Source organism: Panulirus ornatus, chromosome 36 (assembly GCF_036320965.1).
Source record: "Panulirus ornatus isolate Po-2019 chromosome 36, ASM3632096v1, whole genome shotgun sequence".
In the NCBI taxonomy this organism is placed as follows: domain Eukaryota; kingdom Metazoa; phylum Arthropoda; class Malacostraca; order Decapoda; family Palinuridae; genus Panulirus; species Panulirus ornatus.
The window spans coordinates 12733075-12756229 of NC_092259.1; the positions used below are offsets into that span (position 1 = coordinate 12733075).

The 23155-nt window shown below is 47.9% G+C and overlaps 1 protein-coding gene across 6 annotated transcripts in view; it reads left to right on the forward strand.

Annotated features, from left to right (window-relative positions):
- LOC139760358 (uncharacterized) overlaps nucleotides 1–23155 on the forward strand; it is a 181901-nt gene that overhangs the window by 94889 nt on the left and 63857 nt on the right. For 3 of the 6 annotated variants that reach the window (XM_071683420.1, XM_071683424.1, XM_071683421.1), the window contains 2 exons: nucleotides 7660–7730; nucleotides 21819–21985. The exons of 2 other annotated variants lie outside the window; for them this stretch is intronic. The gene's annotated coding sequence lies outside the window, so the exon portion shown is untranslated. The remainder of the gene's footprint in view (nucleotides 1–7659; nucleotides 7731–21818; nucleotides 21986–23155) is intronic. One more of the 6 variants, XM_071683422.1, reaches the window with a different exon arrangement.

Below are 23155 nucleotides of genomic sequence, written 5' to 3' on the forward strand. Positions count from 1 at the left end.
CACACACACACACACACACACACACACACCGTCCGCTCCCACCACGAGGGACGTTATTGATCTCCTGCGTTCTCACTTGAGCTTCCCTTGTCTTGCCCAACAACATACACCAACGTGTACTACATCCCCTCCCCTTATATTCCCCCGCAGTCATCTCTACACATACTACACGTTCACCTTTCATCCTCCCCTCCCGATCATTGCCCCGGTGGGGGTGTGGTCGTCAGTAATGCGAGGTCGGGTTGTGGAGCGCCGGCAGAACCCACTCACACACAGACCAGAGTGTAAACAAACCCGCGCGGTCACGTGGGTGGGGTGGATGACGGAGGGACGGACGTACGGTTTGGCCGGTGTGTACCGCGCACCACGGACGGCCCGACCACCAGCCAGGCGGAGGAGGAGGAGGAGGTGCAGCAGCAGCAGCAACAGGACGACTATAATTGAGGCGGGGATATTTTAAGGTCTGAGATGTGCATTTGGCAATGTCAGGGTCGCTGGGCTGTTACTGTCACCGTGGGTCCCCCTCAACCCATCTCCTCCCTGGGGGCTCTCTGTCGGTGGTGTTAGTATGTCGTGCACTTGGCTGGAACGTTCTCGCCGGTTGGAACGTTCTCTTCTGTGAACTTTCTCTACATGGGAGAGCGTTCTGTACTCGTGTACGCTCAGTGGAAGGGCGGGGGGTGGGTGATGTTTTCGACCTGTGTGTCAGAGTTTATGGTGTTGTACCCAGGCTTGACACGGTGTGGAAAGGTATGTCATTCAGGCATGCCAGACGTGACAGTGTGACGTGTGGTAACGCGCCTCTGCCGGTGCCCTGTGATAAGACCTCGATGTGTGACGTCCTTTGTAGAAATGGATTCGGCGGACGCGAGACCATGGCACGTGGGTAGGGTCATGTGATAAGAGGGGTTGGGCTTAGCTAAGGTCAGGTCAACATGCTCATCTGCTCTGTGATTTTGTGTCTTGACGTCATGATGTGTTCATGCTAGGAGGAAGTGATGAGTCTGGAAGAACGAGATAACTTACAAGTTAAAAGAGAGATGGGAAGTAGTGCTCCGTGTGTGTGTGTGTGTGTGTGTGTGTGTGTGTGTGGGTTATTTTGGCCACTTGCCATTTACTTTATCCCCTTAAGCACGACGGGACGACGCTTCAGCACGACGGTGCAACCCTTGAGCACGACGGTACGACCCTTAAGTACGACCTTACCAACCCTTGGGCACGACGGTACGACCCTTGAATACGACCTTACCAACCCTTGAGTACGACGGGACGACCCTTGAGCACCACGGCGCCGCTGCCGTGCATGATGTCCTGGCTTTCGACTAAGGCCGGAGACCAGACCGCCATCATCTACAAGACTCGTGGCGTCGCGTTCAAGTGTTTAATCTCCTCTTGATTTCCTGTTCGTCGTCCCCTCAATTATTGGATTATCAGTCGTCCTGAGACGCAGGTTATGTGATAATTAGTTTCGATTCTTCGAACATCAAGTCATTCATATATGTTGGCTCGCTGGCCTTAGCGGTATGTCTCAGGCGACCTCTATCTTTTGTAACACAGTGATGTGGTGTATATATATATATATATATATATATATATATATATATATATATGTAGTGGTGTGCTATGCTGGTGTTTCAACATAATAGACTCTCTCTCTCTCTCTCTCTCTCTCTCTCTCTCTCTCTCTCTCTCTCTCTCTCTCTCTCTCTCTCTCTCTCTCTCTCTCTCCAGCGTCATGGAGTGACGTACGTAGGTGTTGAAACGGAAGATGGAGGTTGTGGTGGTCACTGGGTGTGGTGAATGAAGTCCAAGTGAGGTTGGCTGCTGCTTGCATGGGGGGTCATTGTTTGTTTACACACACACACACACACACACACAGACCGAGTACACGTACAAAAATTGAGAGAGAGAGAGAGAGAGAGAGAGAGAGAGAGAGAGAGAGAGAGAGAGAGAGAGAGAGAGAGAGGTAGTACCATGTAAGATCCACGTCATACATGTACTTCCTCCTCTTCATTGATGTTCATTTGTTTGTTTAGTGCGACTCGTGTGATGGTTGTCACAGTGTTACTGTCTCTTACACAGTCCTGTGGTGTTCATTGCTCTGCCATTGTTTACCTTTCATTGTTGTACCGTGTGTTGGCTGCGCCTGCGGAACCTCGCATTAATTTCTTCATTTTTTTTCCTATCATTCTCTTTATTTCACTCGAGCTGGCCATGACGTGGGCATGTATTCCCCTGTCGTGTCGGTGGTTAGTGTAGGAAAAGAGAAAAAACGGGATTCAGTGTTTTCTGTGATTGTATGACATGTTTTCACGAAGCTTTCGTAAGGCTGGTTTTTGCATGTTCATTATGGTGTAGTCGTGGAGGTAGGGGAATATCTGGTAAGTCTTGCCCCATTTGGGTGTTATCTCTTCTATGTGTGTGTGTGTGTGTGTGTGTGTGTGTGTGTGTGTGTGATTATCTATTTGTGCTGTACGGGGAGGGAGTTCTGATATCGTGGGGTCCCATCTATTATACTTTATCATACGTCTTTTTCATCTCTTTTACACCATTGGTGTTCAGGGCTTCATTATTCATGCACAACTCTTATACCTGCTCTTAAAGTGCTTCACATTTTGTGGTACAAGTCTCTTGTTTGTTGTTATGGTCTGGTAGTCTTACCTTCGCAAAATTTAATCATCATCATTCATCATTCATCATTATCTTTCATCATCATCATCATCATCATCATCATCATCATCATCAGCATCATCATCATTCGTTCAGAATTTTGAAGAAGTTCACCAGGTTGTCATTTACTCTTCTCTCTTCCAGTTTGGTGCTCCCATTTTTACAAAATAAGGACCCACCCCAACTCTCGTGATGATTAACATATTTTTTTTTATTCATTATTCATAGTGTCATTTTTTATTGCCTTATTTCAAGACCATGTGTGGCGCTGATGGCCTACTCGTAGGCTGGCTGAGGCATGCCATTGTGTTCCTGTCCTGGCCATTTCCCTCAGGGTCTGCCAGGCTTGATTAATTTTGCTTGTGGCTCCTCCTTGTAGTCGCTGCTGAGGTCTCCAGCTGTCCAGGGCTGTGGCTTACGCGTGCTCCTCACTGGAATGGTTCACACTTTATGTTTAAGACTCTGGTTCGAAGGCCCATCACCAGCAGTACCAACAGTAGATTCATAGCTGCCACCGCCGTTGCCACAAGTGACAACCACGCCTACCAACACCACCACCACGTCCGTATGACCACTACATTCACTTGGAGTCGTCCTGGGCAAATATTGACAAAGCCTACTTGATCAACCAGGTTGTTAAGGGCTGGCGGGCCTACTAGACACAGCCTCAGACAGCCTGACGGACTAGAGGAACGACATCTCGGTCCCAGACCGAGCTATGGGGGTAGAGACAAGCCTTTAAAGTCAACACAAGATATCACAGCATCACCACATGGATCAGTATTGGTAACACTACACTGTTTTATCTGTTTCTTCGCTACACTCAATTTGGAAATCCGTGGGCGGCGGTGTAGATAGTGAGCGTTTGTCTTGAAGATGGATAGCTCGTCGCCTGCCAATACTGCACACACACACACACACACACACACACACACACACACACACACACACACACACACACACCTTCCAAGTCGATCCAGAAGGTTCCCCGGAGGGGTGGGGGTTACATGGGAGGCGCAGGGCACGGAACCTCGTCACGATGGTGCTGGCGGCCAGGGGAAACTGCTGGTACAGGACGGGGAGAGTGAGAGAGAGAGAGAGAGAGAGAGAGAGAGAGAGAGAGAGAGAGAGAGAGAGAGAGAGAGAGAGAGAGAGAGGATGTGGGAAAAGAGAGTGAGGGGGTGAGGTGGATGAAAGAAAAGGGAGAAAGAGAGGGGGAAACATAGGATGAGTTAGATGTCACGTGAGGGAGAGAGGAAAAAGTGAATGGGTTTAGGAAGAGAGAGAGAGAGAGAGAGAGAGAGAGAGAGAGAGAGAGAGAGAGAGAGAGAGAGAGAGAGAGAGAGAGAGCACGGCCGTGCGGTACGTAGGTAATGGACCTGTACGGTAGTAAGGTTACCTGCAGAAGTAATTGTGGATCTTCCTCCTCACGATCCCTCGTGAGAGCTGATCCACGAGTGGAGGTTCTCATGTGGTTGCTTCCTGTTAAGACGGTAGTTGCGGCCGTGAGTGGTTCCAGCAGGTAGTTTGTTCCGCTGTTCACTCGCCCTGATTGGAGGCAAGTGTCTCCCTGTACCGGCGTCGTTTTTTTTTTTTCCCTGTGTTTTACGCCATTTGTGTCAGGTTTTCCGGACCTCTGTACTTTTTTGTACATTTTCTGTAGCTTTTGTACCTTTGGTCGATGTTTTATGTTTTGTTTCACCTTGATCACGACTGGACGACCCTTGATCACGGCGGTACGACCCTTGATCACGACGGTACGACTCTTAAGCACGACGGTACGACTCAAGCACGACGATACGACCCTTAAGCACGATGGTACAGTCTTTGGACCTGGCCATCATACTTAGTGGGTCTCACCATCGTGTTCCACGGTACGACCTTACTGTACCACTTATGAGAGGGTACGACCGTACCGTGGCGCTCATGAGAGGCTACGACTGTACCGTGGCGCTCCAAGGGGTTTAAAAACTTATATTAAGTGGGTAAAGAATCCTCGCCTCTGTAAAGAGAATAGTTGAAGTTTCTTCAGTGTTTCCTTGTTTGCCTCCCTGCTTAATCTCGGTATTAATTTTTGATACTTTTTTTTTCCTCCCTTCCTTTCAACAGTGTTTATGGTCTTATTGATGAATTAGAGATTAGAAATGTACCTTGCCCTGTTGGTCTGGTCTCACTTGCGAGTTGTAGTGGCCCAGTATGGTCTCTGATGTTTTTCAGTGGGGTTTTCTAATATCGTTTCTATTATAGGGCCCATTTGGTTTCTTTTGTTTTCAGATAGGATCAGTGTGGGTTTTATCAGAAGGCCAATGTGTGGTGTCTGATTTTTTCGTGTGGTAAATCTTCTTATAGTTAATCGTATTTGTCTTCAGCTTGGCTGTAATAGTTTTTAGTAGACTTTTTATAGTTTGTGAATCAAGCAACAAGATCACCCTTTGTATTGAGCTCATGTAAACGCCTCTGCAGACCCTTAGTCTTCATTTATTAAACCGCCAACAAGCTTTGAGACATCTGAACATCATGACCGTCTCGTAATGTCTCTTGTTTTGCATCATTTAATGTGTTCGTTCGATGTGTTTTGTGTGCCACAGTTGATGATATTCTTTTGAGCTGGTGTGTGTGTGTGTGTGTGTGTGTGTAAGGTAATCTTTTTAACCCCTCTGTGCTGGACGCCTGACGTGTCCCAGCCGTTGGGAAAAGAGCTAGGTAAAATTGACAGCCAAAAATGCAGTTGTGTTCAGCAAGGGTCGTCGTGTTGATAACAATACACAGGGAGTGGAGGTCTCACCAGAAAAAAAAAAGATTGATGTTGATTAATGGAGCCTTTGTCTGTTGAATACTTTTGATTCACTTCTTTCGTTTGTTAAGGACAAAGGCAGCTAGGTGGTGTGATCACGTCTGTGTGGCATCGTTACGTAGGGGCATACCTACGTGTATATATATATATATATATATATATATATATATATATATATATATATATATATATATATATATATATCATACATGCATTAGTAAATTATTAGATATATAGTTATATATGCGCCATCAGAACCCCTGGTATGGGGCGCTTGCAGTTGGGTCTCCAATACTACCACCACACATGTTGTATGCGGCCTCCAGGCTGCGCTCCTCTTGGGAGGAGGGTTCGGTGGGCTCCAGATAAGCCTCTAGAATCATCGTCAGGTGTATAAGGATGTCCGTCTGCTTGTGTAGGTGTGTTCATGCACTCTGCGTCTGCCTATCTCATGACTGCATCCCACTTGTGTCTGTGTGTTTGCATGTCTGTGGCCTGGTGATGCTTGCAGTTTTGTGTGTCGGGTCATGCTTGCATGTTGTACTGCTTGTCCCTGTCTTTTCCCGTCTGTGTGCCCTTCTTCTGCTTGCCTTTTTGTCTGGCTGTCCGTGCGGCCGTCTGCTGCTTGCCGGGCAGTGTTGCCATTGTGGCGGTCGGACCTGTGGCGTGCCGCTCGGCCGTGACGGACGCGAGTCGCCAGATAGGCAATTTTTTAGTATAAAATAATCCCCCATTGACGGAAAACACTCGTGTAATTTATGTATTTTTGCATTAGTTCTTTGAGATATTATTTAGTTGTAATTGTTGCAGTAGTGTGTTAATGTGACGGCGTCAGAGAAAATACACTGGGGTTTATGGACATGAGTAACGGTAATTTTTGAAGCGAAGTTCCTCCGCGAGTGACGGAATATTTTTTTTTTCGTCTTTTTTTTTTCTCCCCTGTGTCTCCTCCTTCCCTTCCCATGCGTCTCAAGTTGCCGTCAAGACGCTGGAGAAGTTCTTCCAGTATTGCAGGCAGTATTGCCCACACATCGGCCTCATCTTTTTTTTTTTTTTATCAAGAATTGTTTCTTCTTCGCTAACTGTATCAGATGGCGGAGGGCCCCGCTGGCGGCCGGGCCCGAGTTGGTAATAGTTTTTGCCCCAGCGGTTGCTGGTGTTTTTGTCATTAGGGATCTTTTTTCTCTTTTTGCTTGCGTGTTGTGTTTTACTGTTGTGGTAGATATCTTGTTAGTGTAGTGTGTTTTTAAGTTGTTTGTTGCTTTGTAGTTCTACTGTCGTGATAAGTTAACTGTTTTGGCCTTAAATAAATGTTCTTGTTTTTGTTACAGAAATTTGAAGTTTTTGTTGCTAATATTGTGATACGTCTATTTTATTCGTGAGGTTTCCTTCAAATGTTCAATATTTTCATCACAATTCCCCTTATGACACAGCATGACATTTACCAAAATAATTTACACGTATTGACCTGACTTAAGAATTAGTTCAAAGGTCAGATGATCTTCATGCTTAAGACTTCCACCACGATACTCAAGCATCGTTCCGTCATGCTCAGGGGTTGTAGCAACGTCGTGCTCAGTGATTGCACACTGTCGTGCTCAAGTGTCGTATCGTCGTGCTCAAGGATCGTGCCACCGTATTTCCATCGATAACGAGAGGTTGGAGTAATTGAGTGAGTGTTGAGAAAACAGGAGGTGCCAGCATTAATGAGTGGGTTAGAGATATGAAAGTAAGATAGGGAGTTGAGGAGGTGAACTTGATCATTGTGAGGGAGTTGAAGGTTGCCGACGTTGTGGAGAAAAAGTCGTGGGAACATCTGTTCCCACGTTGTGTCGTAGATTGGTGAAAAAATTAGTCGTAGAGATGGCGTTATGCCTTGAGCACGAAATTACGACCCCCGAGCGCGGCGGTACGACACTTGAACACGTCAGGACGACCGTTCAGCACTACGGTACGACCAAAGGGTATGTTAGCTTGACCTTTGACCTAATTTTTAAGGGTCAGACTGAAAATCAGGCCATCATATCCAAGGGTCGTACCGTCGCCGTGCTCATGGAGTTTCATAACTATCTTTATCTGTATCTAATTATCTGTATATATAGATAAATAGATAGATGTATCAAGATGTTCGTAAATTGTTTGTTCATTCCTGAAATAGATATCTAAAATACTTTACCTCCTCCCTCCTTCCTCAGGTTTGTGTGACGTGGTGCAAGATGGATAGGAATTGTGTCGTTTCTCCCGAGCGACAACGACTTAAGTTTAGGTGAGTACGACGCACGCGACATTTCCCTAATACGACGGCGCGACTTACAGTGGACGACTAACGGCGAGGAGGTGAGTTCGACCCGCACGACTGTTCTGTAGGACGAAGACGACGACTTACGGTGAGGCAAGGAAGACTTGGGCACAGTGTAGTGAGCACCACGTACACGACACGACATCCCTCCCGCACGACAGTTGAGCACAACGTGCAGAACACGGTCGGTCATCGTGCACGACTCTCAGGAAGTTGATGGTTCATATTTTTGTCTCTTGCCTCCCATGATTGATGGCGGCGACACACTCACCCACCCACCTGGCTCTGTGTGTGTGTGTGTGTGTGTGTGTGTGTGTGTGTGTGTGTGTGTGTGTGTGTGTGTGTGTGATTCCCTATTTGTACTGTACGGGGAGGGAGTTCTGCACTCGTAGGGTCCCGTGTCTTCGACTTTTGTCTGCTGTCCACATTCACTCAGTGTGTATTCCAGTCGTCCACCGCTCGTATTGTAAAGTGTATTTAATGATGTAGTTTTCAAGAAATTTCTCGCTTGATTTCACGTTATGTCCGCTGGTTGTTCTAGCCTTACATCTTTTCAGGCACTGTTCACTCTCTTCATCACACACACACACACACACACACACACACACACTCACACACACACACACACACACACACTTGTTGCCGGCCTCCAGGAGCGGAGATGTGATCACCCAAGGATCATACCGGATGCTGCGAAACTTTCACCACACACTTGTGTACTTTGCCGCTTATTCCCGAGAGTTTCCTGTTTATAGTTGCTCAATATCCTGAGCGGATGATATCAAGTGCTGGATTTTTTTTTTTATCATTTCATTGATGGATTTTAAGTAACTTGATTTTTTAAACTTGTTACACAATTTTGTTTCATTTGTATTTATCTTTTATTATCATTATTTAGTTTCTGTTGAGTTTTTTGTTTTTGTACCTTGAGACATGTTTATCATATTGATATGTGTAATGTTATTACTTGATGTTTATGACGAAGTTTATATTTTTGATGTATATTTCGTAGTCTGAGATATTTTCGATCGGTTTCACTTAATGTCATTTTTTATGAAGAGTTTACTTACGATATTTTTCTAAGTGCGAGAGACGCGTAGCTTGTACCCTGTGTACCGGTCACAGTAAAGGAGCGACCCGGTGTGACCCGGCTAAGGGCAAGACCGTGCTATACAACAGCGGAAATCAAGGAACGGACCAGAGACCAGTAAAGCTGAGTGTGCTTCTGTAGGGAGAGAGAGAGAGAGAGAGAGAGAGAGAGAGAGAGAGAGAGAGAGAGAGAGAGAGAGAGAGAGAGAGAGGCGAGGCGAGGGTGAGGTGCTGTAGTATCTACAGCAGACGGGGATTTATGACCAGCCGCGCCGTCCTCTCTGATCTTCTTTTGTTTGTTTACCTGTTAGATGTGTTGTCACGCCGGCCTGTATGACCGTGGTCATGTCACGTTATCCCGACGCGTAACTGCTGTCATGTCTGACTATCTAGGGTATGTCTGACCATCCACAGGTCAGCTAAACACATCCATATTTCTCTCTCCTTTTAGCATGTAACAGACGATGGTGAAGAGTGTGCGTGTGTGTGGTGTGTCGGTATATGTGATTGATATACATATGTATCACAGGAAGGGACTTCTTTATATTCATGTTGCTCCGTATCTTAACTTTGTACATCATTTCTTGTTCTAATCTTATGCACACACTCACACACACACACACACACACACACACACACACACACACACACACACACACCAGCTTACGCCAGGTGCCCCGTTCATCAACCTGCTCCAGATGGGAGGATGAAATGGTGGGCTCACTCTGATCCGGCTGCCTTGTCCAGGATTCGAGCCCGGGCTCATTGAATAGGTGGGCCGGAACCCACCACTGCACCACGGAGGCTTCTTGTGTGTGCGTTTCTTTGTGGTGTGTGTATGTATGTATGTATGTGGTTGTATGTATGTATGTGTACGTCTTAATCCATTGAGGACAACGTGACCATCAAGGGTCAGATGAGTATCAGTTTGTGAGCTTATATGTACCGAGTCTTGTAATTATGTAGTTATGATTCGTGTTGTATTATAAGTCAGTGTTGTAGAAGGGATGGGTTTACCCCGCCGTACGTGAGGACATGATCACCTTGTGATTTATACAGCAAGACGGTATTACAAGACCGTGAGGCATGAGGTTAGGTGGGAGTGAAGGTTAGGTTCTATACGGACAGATGTGGATTCCTACACTGAAGTGGTGTGGAGGAAATTTATGAAGTAGGATGTTCGAGAGCCTGGGAGGCTCAGGTTAGGATGGGTCTCTTGTGACTGTGAGTTTTATTCTTGAACTTTCGTGTTTGCAGTTGTCTTGCAGTTCTCGCAGCACGGTTTTGAACCACCTGTTGCACCGTTAAATGGTGTTACATAGGAAGCTGTTTATTCTTATGAACATTACTAGAAGACTTAAGACATGTTGGACACGTTGTAAGGGAGTTCCACAACTTAATTGATCTCTCAGTGGGAATGAGAACTGAGACACATGCAGTGTGTGTGTTTGTGTGGGTGGTAACAGCTGGTATGGTTGTTGTAAGTGGTGGTGTAGGGGGTGGTGGTGGGTGGGTGGGGTGAGAGGCAGTAGGGGAGTTGGTTGGTGTGGGTGATGAGGGAGGCTGGTGGGGGTTGACGTGGTGGTTGTAGGGTGGTGGTGGTGGAGACGGAGGTGGTGTGGGCTGGGGGTGAGTGCAGCAGTGGTGGTGGTGGTCAGCGCTACACCCCAGCATAACGAACCATCCTCGCAACACCGGTTTTTAATGTGATCTTGGCAGCTGCTCCTGCTGGCCCCTGCTCCGCCTGCCCTGCCTCCTGCTACTTGCGTTACTTGCCACTTGCTTGTGCGCCCTGGGCTCCTCCTGCTGCTACTGGTCGTCCACTCAGCAGCACTGGGGTCGCGTTCCGTGTTCACCTTCCGATGGTTTATATTTTGTAGGTTTGTTACCTCTTCCTACATATTCCTTTGTCCTCCTCCTCCTCCCCCTCTTCCTCCTCCTCCTCCTCCTCCTCCTCCTCCTCCTCCTCATCCTCCTCATCCTCCTCCTCATCCTCCTCCTCCTCCTCCTCCTCCTTCTCCTCCTCGCCTCTGCCCTTGACAACCTCACTGTGGTACCCAGTGTGGTACACGTACCGTGCGGTGCCGACTTGTTGCCTTGGAGGAGGTATGGTACACGTAGCGTCTTCAGCGCACGGATTATTGGACACTTAGGTGTTATACTCTGAAGTATACCCTTCCACTGACGAGTATACTTCATATTATTTACAACACACTTCAACTTCGGTGTTTTAAATGTTCTATTTTTAGTGTGTGTGTGTGTGTGTGTGTGTGTGTGTGTGTGAGTAGGTGGATGCTAAACCTGTCCTTCTGTCTGGGCAGCCCCCGGGGGACGTACCTAGCATGATAAACCTCATGGTTTGTAAGTGGTTTATCCCAAGTTTTTTTCCCCCCTTGGCGTAAGTGGATGTTTAACCCGGCGAGCCCTGGGGATACCTGTGATAAACCTTGTGGTTTACACGTGGTTTATTCGTAGTGAGTATCGGTGGTGTTGAGTCTGTCCTCACCAGAGGCCAGCACCGGGTGTGCATGAGGAACCATTCAGTATCCTCCTGGAGTGACACCGGATCCCCTTCACCACGCCGCCTCCTGGACTCTCATCTGGACCTTCTGTTGTGGCTTCTGTTGTTCTGTGAGATTTTGCCGTTGTTAAGTCTGTTGGGAGTTCATTTAATCTGCTTTTGTTTGGTCTTTTACGGCTTCACTTGTCCTGTGAAGTCTTGCTTTTGTTAAAGTCTTTTATGCTTGGTATGGAAGGTCTTGTTTTTTCTTAAATCTCCTGTGGCTTGTTCTGTGCGATATTGTTTTTGTTTTCTTTTACGGGTTCACTTGTTCTGTGAGGTCTGGCTTTAGGGGGGTGTCCACGGCTGTGCTTGTTCTGTGAAAGTCTTCCATTTGTTAAGACTTTTGTTTTCCCTGTGGCATCAGAGAGAGAGAGAGAGAGAGAGAGAGAGAGAGAGAGAGAGAGAGAGAGAGAGAGGTAGTTTTAATTGGCCTGTGTCTGTGTGGCCGAGCACCTGGGGGGACACGAGGGTTGAGGTTAAGTCGCATGGCCTTTGATGGATGGAGCGGCGCCGCTGCTGCCTTGATGCATCATCACCTGATGATGATGATGATGAGTCAGGTGTGAAGGTAGTGGTCGTCGGGGGAGAAGCGCTTTACCAACTCAATGTCGGGAGTTCCTGTGTGTGTGTGTGTCACCTTACTCCGGGTGAGGGTGTGTGAGCTGAGGAGTAGATACGTCAAGTACGTTAATGTGTGTGAAAGAGAGACACACAAGTGTGTCTGGTCGTGTTTGTGTTGCGGATGGACATTTTCCGCGTGTAGTGAGGGTCGCGAGTTGTGGAGACTTAAGCTGCAGTGGTCACGACGCGCCAGCCAACCACCTCTCTCTCTCTCTCTCTCTCTCTCTCTCTCTCTCTCTCTCTCTCTCTCTCTCTCTCTCTCTCTCTCTCTCGTGGTGAGGGCGGGCGTGTGGAGGAAGGCTTCCGGCTTCCGTGGTAAGCGCGCGCCTCCCCTCCCGCCCGTCGTGGGGCTGGCCACTTAACATGTTAATGTTCGTGTGTTGTGAAGCCTCACAGTGGAGCCTTAATTTCCGCCGGAGCCTCCCAGCAGCAGCTGGGCTCACGTGGCGTTACGAGCCGTGACGCCCGCTCCTGCTGCTGCTGTTCCTCACGTTACTTGCGTTACTGTCCGTAACACTTTGATCAGGCGGCGTCCTTACTCGGTCCGTTACCTGACACTAGATCCCATGGCCGCTGTCTGCTCTGGTTAGTACCTGTTACGTAACTACTCCCATATTCTGTCACATCCTCATTGCAGGACTCGAAGGGCGCCCCCCTCCCTCCCTTCCCACCACGACCAGTCCTTCAGCGTCCTCGAGGTCCTTAGGGTTATCTCGAGGACTGACGAGCCCCCTTGATAAGGGCCTTCCTGTTTATCTTTTTTTTTTTTTGTTCATAGTTTATTTCGTGTGTTTGAGTTCCGCTGGGATGCGGCAGGTGATGATGTGTCGGTGGGTGGGTGGGGTGGTTCGCGTCGTAACTCGTGTCGATGGGGCAAGTTACGACGATCATTTGACGTAATGGACGCATTTACCGACCGACACCCGTCTGTGTGGGCAGATACGCCCTTTATTTCACACGTAAACATTACCTTATACTACGCCGGTGACGTCGTAGAAATTTCTTTTTTCCCCGCACATCTTAAGTTGGAGGATGAGGTGGGGGTGTGGGAACCATCGTGTGGTTGGATCCCTCCCACACCCCGCTCTGTGTAGACCGTCGCTTGAGCGTTCACTGAGTTACACCAGTTTACGTGCTTGGCCTCAAGTGTGTGTGTGTGTGTGTGTGTGTGTGTGTGTGTGTGTGTGTGTGTGTGTAAGCCTTCATTTAAATCCCAGTTGCCTTCATTAGTGGTAGTGGTGGTGGTAGGACCACAGAAGAGAACAAAGGACGTCTTTTCTTCCATTTTTTTTTCATTCCTGAAGGAGTTGTATTCACGAGAGTTCTCACCATCGCTAATCGTCGGGACTGACATGGTCATGTTGGCCAGCCACGGTGTTTGATTCCTTACGTTTCCCGGGGCGAAGCTGTCCAGCTGGTGCTGAGGTGGACACCAACATTCGATAGATACGGTACATTCCCGCGGTACTTCACTGCACCTCACCGATGCAGTAGAACGTTACAGTAGGGGAGGGGAGGCGTCCATGACACGATTAATACGGTACATTAGTGAACGTCAGTACTTGGTTAATACGGTACGTTCGGGTACCTTCAACGCGTGTAATACGGTACATACTGACGGTACGATAGCCTACCCAGCACCTAGCTAGTGCGGTACATTAGGGTACCCCTAGCGCCCGAGTCGTGAGTGTATACTCCCGCGCTTTCTGATGGTGCATTAACCATACACATGTGCAGTACAGCATACTGTATTGCGAGGCTTGGGTATTGTGGTGTGTGACCACCGCGCGTAGCTACAGCCTCACGATTCATGAGTGTACCCAGAGCCGTGAGTCATGAGGGACAGTGAGGTAATTGTGAGATGCGGGACTTCGTACCCGACCTCTCCTGCCGCAGTGCACACCAGCGCACGCACGTCTTGAGCCTCAGACAGAAACACGTTACCTTTAATTCCAGCGGCACTTGTGACCTTTGACACCCTCACCCCCCCTCCCACCCCACCCCCATCCCGGTGATACATAGAGGCTCCTGACCCCTGACCTCACTTGACCCCGAGTGGTATATGCAGTTCTTGACCTCAGTCGTGGTGAGTGATCTCGTAACACCCGTGTGACCCCAGTGTGACCTCCTGACCCCTACCTCCGTGTTGTACATATAACATCAATTCCAGTGTTACTTTGAGCCGTAACCAGTTACCTTATTGGCCCTGACCGACCTGTAGACCCTGATTGCCTTGTTATAAGCGACCCCTTGGTCTCTGGTAGCATTGATGTCTGACCTTTGACCCCAGTTGTACTTGTGACGTGTTATCTTACTCTCCTTAACGCTGATAGCAATTTGGACTTTTAACCCATAGTTCAAGTGGTACTTGAGGTCACTTGACCTTAATAATAGTGGTGATTATAACCTTTAACTCGAAATTGTAATGGTACTTGAGACTTCTTGACCTCAACCCGAGTGGTAGTTTATCAAGTTAGGTGATACTTGTAACCACTCGACCTTAAAAGTGGGGATGATGACCATTAACCCTTGACCCAAGTGGTTCATGACCTCGCTTGACCTTGACCCCCGTAGTAGTTATGACCACCTCTGACCGTGTCCCTAGTTAGTGGTACATTAAGACCCTCCTAACCATCACCCAATGGAGGAAGGCATGAGCTAATGTCTGCGTAAGGTAAGGTAAGGTGAGGTAAGATAATGTAAGGTAAGGTAAGGTAATATGAGGTAAGGTAAGGCAGGGTAAGGTAAGGTAAGGCAGGGCAATGTAAGATGAGGTAAGGTAAGGTAAAGTAAGGTAAGGTAAGGCAGGGTAAGGTAAGTAAGGTAAGTAAGGTAAGGTAAGGTAAGTAAGGTAAGGTAGGGGCGTGGTGCGTGTGAGATACCTATGATAAGGGGATCACATTGGCTGTGGCTGGTGTGGGAGGCGAGGAGGGTGTTTGGTAAGGATTTTTGTCGTTGGCTCATTACTGCTGAACCACCAGACTGTTTATATACAGAAAACCTACGGCACGTACACACACACACACACACACACACACACACACACACACACACACACACACACACACACACGCATGATTATTTATTTATTTATTTATTTATTTATTTATTTATACGTCGGTGGGAGTGAGAAAAAAAGGGGCACTACCCACGTGTGTCCGGCGTGTCGTGGAAGGCGTCTGAGAGAGGCGAGTGCAGGAGGCTGGGCGTCCTCCCCTCTTGTATTACTACGTTGTACAAGAAAAGGAACAGAGGCAGGAGCAAGGCGAGGATATAATTCCTCATAAGGCCGTGTCGGTTGCTCCTGACGCTACCTCGCCAACGCAAGACCAACAAGCAGGAGAGAACAAAGACGAGAAGATGTTTGTAACATTGTTTATATGACCGTATAGACCACCCATGTATCGCGGTATTTGTCTGCGTAGAAAACACGTTGTGAACGTCCTGTTTGCCATATCCCTGTAAACATCATGCATTATTGATCCCTCTCACCGTGGACAGCGGGAAGTAATCATATCTACCGTATGATCGCCTTCATTAGTGTTGTAAGTACTATGGTAATTTCGTGTATGCGTTTATTCATAGTGTTAGTTTTACGTCGTTGTAAAGTTGTTTACTACATGGCGTTCGCACTGAAGTTGTCTTTCTCGGTGTGTTGTTTGTAGAATATTACGTATGACGGGGAGGGAAAGATTGAGGCTAGAACCCTCATGTTTGCTCACAGTACGGGGGCGTAGCGACAGCCTGGGGTCATGTCAAGCTGTGCAGTTGGTGTGGGATCATGTCATGTAGCCACGACAGGAGCCTGGCAACAGTGGAGCGTCGGGGGGGGAGAAGAGATACGTGTCGTCGCCTGTCGCCCCGCCTTCGACTTAGCCTCTCCGGCCTTCGGAAAAACTGGCTCGTCCAGATGATTTCTCGTCATAAGGTCTTCCAGGCTCAGGTTGCACTCCTGCTGCACGCAACGCACCCATGCACTCGATGCTGGCACAGACACACACACACGAGTCATGAAGTCCGCCAGATACGAGGTGACACACGACGTACCGCTCCGCTCTCTGTCATGCATTCAGTTTCCACACACACACACACACACACCCACACACACACACACACCCACACCCACACACACCACCGCACTCGCTGTTGCACGTCGTAAGGTCTGGTCAAGCTCGGGTTGCACGCTAGCACGTACACCCTTCACTCTCCTCCACTCGGTGCTCAACATAAGGTGTGATAGTGTGGGTATTAGAGACGTGGATACTGTCCACTGTTTACTGTGTTTGTACCCTCGTGGTTGTGGTTGTTGTGGGGTTACCCACGTGGTTGTGGTTGTAGGGGGTACCTTTATGGTTGTGGTTGTTGTGGGGTTACCCACGTGGTTGTGGTTGTTATGGGGGTACCCTCGTGGTTGTGGTTGTTGTGGGGGGTAAGATTAAGATGCTGTTGGATAATTACAGCATACGTTATCTGTTTACTTACAACCAGACCTCTTTCCATGGTTTTGCGTGTGGTAATACAATAGACGTCAGGAAATTGTGACCAATCAGGCCAGAGGCCTGTCTTTGGATGCAACAAGACTAGGGACTCTCCAGTGAGTATCTCTTGGTTATGAGAACAGTGCAGGTAATTGCTAAATAGACAGTGTAATGTGTTGTGCGTCGACCCGTGTGACCTCGCTTGGCTGAGCCGCCTGGGGCATGATTGCTGTGCCACACCTTGTACTGGTTAACTCGTGTGACCCTGCATGACCCCTGGTGACTGAGGTCCCCGGGGCGTGATTAGCATTTAGCGGGTTCTCTTAAGTGTATAATGGTTATATTGTTACAGTGAGGACTGCGAAGGGTTTGAAGACTTCTTAACTGTCTATGAAAAAAAAATGAACAAGACAATTTCCATTTAATTAACATGACCATTAAAGTATTTTGGTTTGATAAAACTTGAACATACATGACCGTTCTTTAGTGACTAACTACAGGGGTGATGAGCTGGTACACATGGCGCAGGATTATGGTTAGAAGGATAAGTCAGGTAAGGTAATGTAATATGAAGGTTCGTGCTGAGGATTTCTATAAGAGGTGCATTGTTGCGTGCGTCCCACGGTGCATCTACAGGATTAGGTGGCGTGCCAAGATCCCGAGGTTCTCCAGCTGAAGGGAAGACATGCCGAGGTCCTGTACCTCTACCGCTGATGCGTCTGATGGAAGTTCGGTTGAGGTCGACCACGCCGATGGGTTTAATTGTGCGGGCGTTGCTACTAGATTTATTGACGCCAATCTTTTGTGGGGGGATTAGGGAGAGATCAGATGAGGGTCACACGTCGTTACCGTTAGTTGCCAGAGCGGCCCAGGTGTCCACGTAGGGGCTGGGACGCCATCACCCAACACTCGACAATCGTAGCGTCGTGACAGACGATGCTGAAAAGCATGCCACACCTCGCACTGGCTGACCTATGGTGACTGAGGTCCCTGGTGCATGATTACCATGCCACACCTCGCACTGGTTGACACACAGACTGGTCCCCCCCTCCCCCGCTGCCGCCCTGCGTGCCAACCGCTCTGATAACAAGGACCTTGTTCAGGGCCGACCCGGCCACCATGAGGGTTGTGTCTTTTGGCCGTTCGGGGGCTCCGTGGGTTATGCTACTGGCTGCCCTGACCGCGTTCAGGGCTGCCTAGATCGCGATGAGGGCTGCCTTGACCGCGTTTAGGGCTTTCTTGGACCACGCTTCGGTCTCTCGGCCGCATCCAGATCTCATGGCCCGGTTCAGCGCTGTCCTAGGCCACGTTTTGACCCCCGAGGCTGAGGTCTGATTGGTTCTCCTGACCTGCTGACACCCTGACCTGATTGCCATGGATGTAGCTGTTGAATTTTTGTTTTGTTTTGTTTTTTGTTTTCAAACTCTTCCTGTAACACATTGCAGTGAGGGAATTGAATTTCCAGTGCAAAACGTCGTTTCATTGATCCGCTGGAAGGATGGATCGTTCAGACTCTTAGTTTTCCCCTCCTCACTGTTTACGTTTCCCTCACCCATGCCTGACTCACCTCACTCCACACGCTTCACTTATTCCTCACTCCTTATTTACCGTTCATGCTTCGTCAGTCCTCATATCTTCACTCGTCCCTCTCCTCATTCACACCTCCCCTTACTGTGTCCTTACCTCCTCTCACTCATGCCTCACCCATCCTCATCTCTCACTCGCCCCTCACACGTCACTCATAATTCACGCATTTGTCATATCCACGGGGCTGCCCTACTCCCCGCTATTCCCTTTTTTTTTTTTAACGCCCTTGTCGCAGCATCAGCGACTGTAAACAGTGTGTGACGTCAGAATGTATTATGGCGTTCTTTCTGGCGCGGGATCGGGGTGGGGGGTTGGGGCTGTTGAGTGTGGGGGGGTATGTGTCATTGGTGCCCGACCTGGGGGAGGGGGGGGTGTTCTGCTGTTGAGTCGGGGTTGTGTCAGTGGGAGTATGTGTCATCGGGGGCGTGGTATTATGAGTGTAGGTGGGTGTACGTATGTGTCACAGTAACGGGATTTATGAGTGTTTGTATCACCAGTAGTGGCGTTACAAGGTGTATGCATCACCAGGACGGGTGTTACAAGGTGTATGTATCACCAGGACGGGTGTTACAAGGTGTATGTATCACCAGGACGGGTGTTACAAGGTGTATGTATCACCAGGACGGGTGTTACAAGGTGTATATATCCAGGGAGGGGTGTCCTTGGGGGTGTATATGTGTGAGGTGAAGGGGTGTTCAGGGTGAGGGTGGAGGACGTGAGGAACAAGACAGAAGGGAGACAACCAGACTCCAAGGTCCTCCTCCTCCTCCCCAGGACGGCTCCCCACCTCCTCCCCGGTTTCTAGTGCTCTCTTGGCCGGCCTGAGGGTGAGAGCTCTTCTCTCCCCAGTAAGAGAATACCGCTGCTCTCACACTCCACCGAGGCTCAGGTCTCTTCATCTCTTTGTATATCTGTCTGTCTCTCTGTCTGTCTGTTTATCTATCTATCTATCTGTCTATCTATCGATCTGTCTATCTATCTATCTATCTATCCATCTCTCTCTCTCTCTCTCTCTCTCTCTCTCTCTCTCTCTCTCTCGAGAGAGAGAGAGAGAGAGAGAGAGAGAGAGAGAGAGAGAGAGAGAGAGAATATCAATGCGCAATTATAGAATTATAAGATTAAACAAAATATAGAGTACGTAAGCATATTCAACTTTGAGTGATTACAGTATATATTTTTATATATGGGTATATATATAAGGTAGTAATGTTTTTATAGTTAGCATTGTGTATTAGGTAAACCAACCAGCCAGACATAGAGATGATCTCTTGTCCGTATCTTTTATCCGGTCTGTTTGTGGTACATACTGGGTAGTTCTGTCGTTAAGAAATAGTGTTGTGTTTGAACAACACATACCCGTCAGATGGGTCGTTAGCAATCGCTATTTTTTGTACCATTTGGCAGTTCAGTCACTAGCAGGCAACAGTTTGTTTGTATTACATGATTGGCAGTTCAGCCGTTATCAGGGAAGGATGTGTTAGCAAGCAACGGAGTGGTTTAACGACATAATTGGCATTTAGGTCGTTAGCAAAGCAACCATGTGTTTGTACTCGCAGTTTGGTCGTCAGCAAGCGGCGACGACGTAACTACATAATTGGCAGTTTGTCCATGATCAGAAGAGCAGGATAGTGGGGGGAGGGGGGGAAGAGGTCGGCATCATGGGGTTGAGCTGGAGGGAGGGGGGTGTATGCCCGGATCACCTTACACAGCTGGTAACGCAAAACGTGGGCCCAACACTGGTGGCCGGGAGGTGTGGTGGTGTGGCCTGGCCCGGGTGTTGCACGCCCGGGGTTGTAAGTGTGGTAGGCCTGGGGTTGTAGATGTTCTAGACCTCGGGTTGTAGGTTTAGCAAGCCTAGGGGATGTGGTAGTTGTCATAGGCATGGAGTTGTGGGAATGCTGGCGTTGTATGTGCAGGTTGTGGGCACGAGAGAGGTACAGGGGGGTGATGACGGCTGCTGGGGAGTTTTCTAGAAGTAACCTTGGTAACGTTGCCTCACGCCCTGGTTGGGAGTAACCTTGGTAACCCTACCTGACGCACGTGTGATCCATCTTACGAGCACGTCTGGCAGCCTCGTCTGTGTTGTGTTTATGCTGTACGACATTTCATTGACACGTCTGGCAGCATCGTTTGTGTGATGATTATGCTGTACGACACAGTAGGCAACCATTGATGACTTCCCCCTGGTCGTCTTGGGCACGTCCGGCAGCGTCGTGTTTAGTGTTCATGCCGTACAACACTCAGGCCTCAGGTCTTTGCTTCCCGCGGGCGGCAGCGGAATAGCCTGAAGCTTCGTCCGTCTGGCAGTGTCGTGTTTACGCCTTACAACGCATGGCTGCGCACGAGGGTATGACCCTTGGAGCACGACGGTACGATCGTAGAGCACGACTGTACGACCATAGAGCACGACGGCACAACTCTTTGGGTATGTCAGGCTGATTAACAGTCGCCAGTTTAGATAGCTATGGTGATTACAGTGTAAAGTGCTACAGTGTCGGCAGTTTGACTGAGGCGATGATAGAAGGAGGCAGTATTGGCTGGTGGTGTGTGGGTGTGGGGGTTGACGAGGCAGATCATGCCAGGGCTGGAGGCCAGCCAATTAGAGCCGTAATTAATTAACTTTCGCCGGAAAGATTGCCAGATTTTAGTCATTTATTACGAGTGATTCGCAGGGTTTTTGAATCTCTGGTTCGGAATGAGGTGAAGAATTTATCATTCATTGCGTCAGCAGGTAAATAATTTCAGTTTTTTTTCCCCAGTTTTTGATTATGTGTGATGAATGAGGTCATCATGACTGGGTAAGAATCAGCGTCTGTGAATAGAATCATACTTATGATTTTGAATGGTATTTGCAGCGTCATAGAACTTAAACGGGGTCATATTCAAATTATATATATATATATATATATATATATATATATATATATATATATATATATATATATATATATATATATATATATATATATCCTTACTACCAGAGGGGAGAGAGAAGATGGAATAGGTGTTGGGACGTGATCGTTAGCTTTGATGATCGTGAAACAGTGCCACAAGATCCGGGGACTCATTGGTGAGTTAGCTTCATCAGCAGTGCGTCGGGGAGCGCGTAATTAGCAGTGCCTCGGGGAAATGTAATTAATCCTCCCACCCCGCAGTTGTACTCCACATCAAGGATGGCACGTCGTATACGATCATGCAAAGTAGCTACATGGCATTTGGAGCCGTGAGGCGAGTTATGTAGCTTCACACGACCTGCCTTAAGGTTATGAGGTATGAGGTCAATATACGAGGCAGGTTTGTGTGACCCCACATGACCCCGCCCTGAAGGTATCGGGTAGGATATGTGACCCTACATATGAGGCTGCGTTATACACCAATATGTTCTTTTTGACCGTATTCTCCTCACGTGAATACTATACGTTTATGAAGAAATGAATTTATAATCATTGTAAACTGTAGAAGTGTTACCTCTGTGTGTATATATATATATATATATATATATATATATATATATATATATATATATATGTATATATATATATATATATATATATATATATATATATATATATATATATATATGTATATAGCTTTAAAGTGTTTAAAGTTAGGTATATTGAAAATTTATTTACAACACAGTAATTAATTGTTGAATAACATCTAAGGTAATGTATGGATTGTATTATTATATTGTATTTTTTTGTATCTGACCCACAGGTGAGGCTGCAGTGGAGTCACCTGTTGATGTGGGCGTGGGAATCTGCCCACACCTGTACTAACACCTGTCCAGCTTGCCGACCCAGCTGCCGGACCAGCTGCTCCCAGCTGGGACGGTTGCCCTACCCGCCGCCACTTGCCAGGTGGTGGGGAGCTGTGGTTGATGGGTAAGGTTGTGAGGAGCATGGTTGTGTGGTTGGTGATTTACGTATGAATGAGGCTATTTAGTTATGATGATGATTGTATGGACTGATGTGAGTAATGGAAGATGTGGTCCGTGACATAATCACCTGCCTCAGGGATGAACTGGCTTCCTTTATAGATTGTGATCGACGTGTAAATGTTTTACTGCTTACAGTTTGTAAATTGAGAGTGCAGGTCTGCTAGAAGTGCATTAGGCATTTGTATGAAAGAAGAGAGTAAGTGTGTTTTTTCGTGTACAGCCTTGAAGAATAGGGATGGGGTTCCCTGTTGAACTACTAACTTTTGAACTCCGGCCCCAAAGACACATTACCATGAACTGCTAAAGATCTAACTACATGCCTTGTGGCATAACATTAGGCTCATTATAGGTTGTTTGTCGCATTGTTGAAGAGGAAATGTAATGACTAAACACGCAAATTGATGCAGAGACTTGTAATTACGTGACTCAACCTCAGCTGGGACGCAGAGCAGAAAATACTGGGACGTACACACGGGAGCATTTGTGTGTGTGTGTGTGTGTGTGTGTGTGTGTGTGTGTGTGTGTGTGTGTGTTCGTCAGTTACACCGTCAGCGATGGTTGATGGATCGTGAATCCTGTGTCCCAGGTCTGGTGGGGCACCCAGGGGTCACAGGTCATGGGAAGGTGTGGTGTATTGGCTCACTCCTCCTCCTCCTCCTCCTTGTCGTCATCGTCCTTCCGTCGTCTTCTGTCTCGCTGTTCTGTCTCTCACCGTCCCCTGTCCCACATGTTCTTGGCTTCTTCCCAGCGCCTCCTGGGGTGGTTCCGCGCGACGTCTCAGAGTACGACGATTTCTTCCACGCAGCTCGAGTGTGATGACACGGCTTGTGTGTTCGATAACGTCGCATTAAGTGCGATGATTGAGTCCGTCCTGTACGATATCTTAGAAGAGTCGGATTATGATTACATAGTTCGTGAGTACGATAAGGTCGGCCAGAGTACGATAATCTAGTCCCTCTCCATTTTATAGAAGCACGACCCCGTGAGATGCATGATTGATTCCTGAGGTACACGAACTTGTTTCGTGGGTCCAGTCGTGTACCTTAACCCCTTGTGCACGGCGGTACTACCCTTAAGCATCAGGTCAGAGGTCAGGACGTCATACACGAGGGTT